We start from the raw sequence: 5364 nt of genomic DNA on the forward strand, positions 1-5364 counted from the left end.
GAAAAAAAAGAAAGAACCCCCTTCCAGCTACATGAACTTTGACCCTCGTCAAGGACAGCACATGCACGATTTGTGTCAAAAGTCCACATGCCAATTTCATGTCTGTTTGCTTAGCTCTTTTTTTCTTTCCATTCTTTTCATTTTTTTAAAAAACAAAAATATTTTTTGTAACGTCAGATATCGACCCAGCTTGTGTGTTTGTGTGTGATGATGCTGATGATGTGTGTGATGGTGTATCTGTGTGAACTGACCTGTGGTTTGTATCGCAGCCACTTTGTACCTTCCCATCATGGGGAAGGAGGGGATTCAGAAGGGAAAAAGAAACGGAGAATGTGGACTTTTGGATTTGTGATGCTCCATGTGAGCGAGTCGTCACACTAACTGTTCCTGAGTGTCTCCATAGAGCCTCGAACTGTTAATGCACCGCCTCTCAATCGGAAGGGACGGCAACCCCTCGACGATGGCACATGAATAAGGAAACCACTACGTTGCGATGCATTCTGGACCTGTTTGGTTCAAGGAGGCGTCTTCCATGTTGGGCTTACTTCCTAGAGGATGCTTTACATCTTTTCATTTCCATTTTTTTTTCATTCTCCCGTTTCTGTTGGTTTGTTGAAATCAAAAGTTTGCATGTCTCTGTTTTTGCCACTTAGTGAAAAAAAAAAGAGCTTTAACGTTAAAAAAAAAAGAAAGAAATGAAACTAAATGAGCTCCTGTTCAGATTTGCATTGTTTTATCTGAATCTCTTTGGGTTAACGGGAACGTTTCAGAAAACATTTTCGGGTTTTTTTGGCATTTGTTCTTTTTCCGCCGTGCAAGAAATCAACACTTAATATCATATTTTTGGTTATATAGTTTTCCCTAAATAGAGGAAAGAAGTATATATAAGTATATATAAATATATAAAAAAAATATCAGCAGCAGAAGTTGCTGATTTAGTGAACTACCACGGGGTACTGGACTATAATCTGTCAGAAGCTATAATCATATTTCTTTGTGGTTTGGGTGGTGTGTGAGTGTGAATGAGAGAGTGAGCGTGTGTGTTTACACAGGGGATGGGAGTGGGTTTGATAACAGATGGTTAGTTTTGAACTCCTCTTTGACCTGTCCAACACACAAATAAAAATCTCATTGCTTTCTTCGTCTGCGGCACACTGAGGGAGACGGAGGCACATAAATGAAGCCTCTCGTGCTGAACATAAAGCCCCGTAGAGGATATCTAACTCCTTATTTCTGGTCTTCTGTCCATCTGGATCCAAGTTCTCCTGTCTGCTGTGTAATAATCATTTTTAAGCTTTTCCATGAGCTGAAACGTACAAGTTGGTAACAATTTGGAATAAAATTCTCATGAAGCGAACAATTACATTTTAAAGGTATATATTGCACTTTTTGTAATTAAAATATGCCAATAAAATAATGCTACGTACTACATAATAGTTACAGTATTTAATAAATAACTATTTTTGTAGTCGGGGGGGACTAAATCTGAATGCATCCATTACTGTTGATGTGTTTGAAACAATAAAGAAAATAGCCACACTTTTAATCTGCACATGCCAGCAAAGTCAGAAATATATGTGTGCAGGTCATTTCAATTTTTATAGAATATAGTTGTGTCTTATAAACAGTAAGTAAATATTAATTTGGTTTATTTGGAAATTTAATTGGCACCAAAAACAACATCTTTCCAGGTCGTGTCCTAAATCAGCCCCTAAAATGCTTCTGTATTCTGTAATTATAAAGTCTATATTAATGGTACTCTCAATTACTTTATGTATTTATACAAAATAATATGTAAATATTTGTGTTGAGTGTGTTTAAAAAGCTAGCCAGATGTGTTATTTGTGGTCGCTGTCTGTGAGGATGACAGATACAGGTTCAAGGCAGGTTAAACTTCCTGTTAATGGTGCAGCACGTGGATTCAGATGGACAGAAACACATTTTAGGCAGCAGAAATAACCTCGGTTTAAAAGCAGCAGCCAAAAACTGTCAGTGAGCTTGACGAGCAGACACACAGTGAATGTCGGTGTAGGTACTGAACTGAAAATGTCTATTTTTAAAGGGTTTTACTGTGGTGAACCTGAGACTTCCACTAAAATGTCCTGCTCGCGTGCAGCTGCTGTGCTCCTCATCATTTTTAATTCACTTTTAATAAACTTTTTCTCTTTTTTTCCCCATTTTGAAGAACCTTTTAAAAAGTACTTTCATTTATAATTTAACCCACTTTTATGAACTTCCTCTCTGCACTTTCTGCTGCCTTCTCCAGCGCTACAGCCAAGCATTATCCCTCAGTGAATGTCAGCATTGAGAGACGAATCAGTGATATAATGTAGTTTTGTCCTGTTTTGGACGCCCGTCTCCTTCTGTGTCCTCGTTGCACTCTTTTCAGACCTCATAATGGCTCACTGCTTTGTAAAGCAAGTCTTGTTATTTTTCAGTCGGTGCTCAAAAAACTGGTCTGTTAGACATTAAAAATGTCATGTTTTTAATTGTGGACAATTATGCAATTAACAGAACCAACTTAGATGATTGGTTTCGCATATGACCTTGAGATAAAACAAGTTTTACTGAGGGGAAAGGAATGGAGCCAAACGCCTGTCTAACCTCACATCGCAGGTCTGATTGAGAGGGCACTTTGAAGGAGACCTGCATCTATAATGGGGCAAATATTTTCTTCTGAGATGTGAGCGATGAGGTCAAAGCTGTGCTAAAGGAAGAAAATATTCAGAGCGGAAGCCAAACCCTTACTTTACAGATTTTATGATTTTGGACAGAGGAGGATTTTGAAGGGCACATTGAAGCAAGTGAATAAGTGAGGCTGGGAGAGAGTGAGAGTGTTTTTCCTGGGGGGCAGGGCTGAGGGAGGGTGGGGTTCAGCTGCTAGATGATATAAGACTAAGTTCGTCTGTAGTTTTCCATCAATCAATCGACTCTTCTTTTAATTTACCTTTTTTTCCCCAATAAGATCTGCCTTTATCCAATCACACCGGTGTACAAACCAACTGACTTTTAACATCCGCTGTATTATAGTAAATAAAAATGATTTTCAGAAATGGAAAAACTCTAAAAGATCTTTTTTTTTCTTTGTTTGCTCTCCATAATGTTTCCAAATAAAGATTCTTTTTTCCAAAGTTGTCAATCTTTGTTTATATTTCTGTATATTTTTATAGTCTTATAATAAAAACCAAAACGTGACATGTAAGTGTTTTAATAAGGTTTCTTATCGTAGGAGTCGAAGCAGAAACGAAATGGGTGCTGGCATTTCCAGCACCTTTTAAAAATTTATTTATTTTTTTAAATAAGACAACGGCTTAAATGAAGTACAAGTAAATTAACCCTGTACTTCATAAAGTGTGTTTGTGTATTCATTTGCATTGTGACTGGTCACAACCACGCTCTTATTCTGTGATGGTGTTCTGGTGAAGGTGTTTTAAATTTAGCAGAAATAACAATTAGCAGCGGTGCAACGTAATGACTAAATTCCGCCTCACAATTTAAGCGGTGGGTTAAATTACAAAAAATATCTTTTACAAAAAGTAGATATTTATTCTGTAATTCCATAACAAACTGTAGCTTAGCTTCAGCATGACTTATATGCAGGAAAAAATGATAGTGAAAGAATTAGCTGATGGCAGTGATAAATGTTGAGCTTTTATCATTAATAATTGATTAAAAAAGTTCTTATGGAATATAGAAATCAAATTATTGAAGTGTAATTTGGGTAGAATACTTTTCGTATTTTTGTTAACGTTTTTTTTTTCCTTTCGGTCTTCATGCTAAGCTAGGCTAAACCTACACTGACCTATCTCACAGATAAATATATAAGCTTTGAATAAACCTGTCAACTACAATGAAGCTAATGCAGCTGAACTCCCTTGTTACAGTACTTGTCAGATTAGGGTTATCTATAGTAAATGTGATGTCCCTTTAAGTAAAACAAGCAATTAAACATTAAACTTGGGGTTCCCAGGTAAACCATAAACAAAGCAAAACAAACAAACAAAGGCCTAAAGAATTGAATACAACTGTATCAGAATGGTTTAACTAACGACTAACCATTACTGGACCATCAAATAATAATAAAAATAATAGTGTGTCTGAAGGCTGAGGGCTTTGTGTACTTTATGTTTTGCTGATATATATTTTTTTGTATATTCAGTAGAAATTTTGAATTCAGGTCCTTGACATGATGTTTTAACAGGAATATATACTAGTACTTAATCAATGAATTATTCTCCAACCTCTTAAGCATTAGTCCAAAACCGTCCCTCCAAACAATGTTCTTATTAGGCTGCAGGGTTACCCTTATTTACTCTTAGATTATCAAACAAAATCTGAACGTTGTACTTGACAAAGTTGGAACTTTTTATGAGACATCCTGGTTTGGAATTGAGTGAAAGGAACTTTCTTGAAATCTAATGGAGTTAAAGTAAACAGTAGCATAAAATGAAAGCACATATAAAATTGTTACAGTGCTTAAACATGCCTTTAATAATTCCTTTTTTTTGTTTGTTTTGTTTGGTCTTCATTTTTTTTTTTTTTTTAATTTTCCAACATCAGTGATAAAACTCATGATATTTATTAGGTCACAAAAATGAAATTCGCTTTACCGGTTACAACTCTTGCTTCCACCAACAGAATGTAAAGTGCTCCATCTGGTGGTATAAACCTTTACACATCAGCATCTTCCCTTACTGAAAACACATGCTCATAAAAAAAATCATGTAAAACCTCAATAACGATCAGCATCGTGCCTTAAATATCAGCAGCTGTGCTTACTGACAAACAGAACACGACTTAATGAATTGACTTAAGTGTGTCAATTATCATGACGAATAAATTATGGATCATATTTCTTTCTTTTATACTCAGTTTAAAGTCACAGGAAATTGGATTATTTTTTGTCATTAAAAATAAAATTATATCAATTGTTCCATTAATTCATTACATCAATGTTGAGTGCTTGATTTGCTGCAGCTATTAATCATATGATTAATACTGACTTATAATAATTAGTGTTACGATAAGGGCAAAAAAAAAAACGTTACTTCAGAGGCACTTTGGTTATGCCTAATAAATCATGATTAGCATAACATTTAAATATAAGGCAGTTTATTTGCCATACTATTAACCACTAAGCTTATTTAGATCTTTTTTTAACGTTATGTCAGCATGAATCCACCCACAACCCCATCGCGTCTCTCTATAGGACGCCCTCTGGTGGCCGCGGGATGTTATGCAAGTGCTAGGGTCGCTTATTAGCTTCATATATAAACTAGCTTAAAGGCTCTGTAAATTATCTATATATGATTTTTTTTTTATATACATTTTTGTAAGCATAGCGAAGATATAAGTTCCCAGCAC

This window comes from Haplochromis burtoni, unplaced genomic scaffold, assembly GCF_018398535.1.
Source record: "Haplochromis burtoni strain Fernald_Lab_line unplaced genomic scaffold, NCSU_Asbu1 Contig_288, whole genome shotgun sequence".
In the NCBI taxonomy this organism is placed as follows: domain Eukaryota; kingdom Metazoa; phylum Chordata; class Actinopteri; order Cichliformes; family Cichlidae; genus Haplochromis; species Haplochromis burtoni.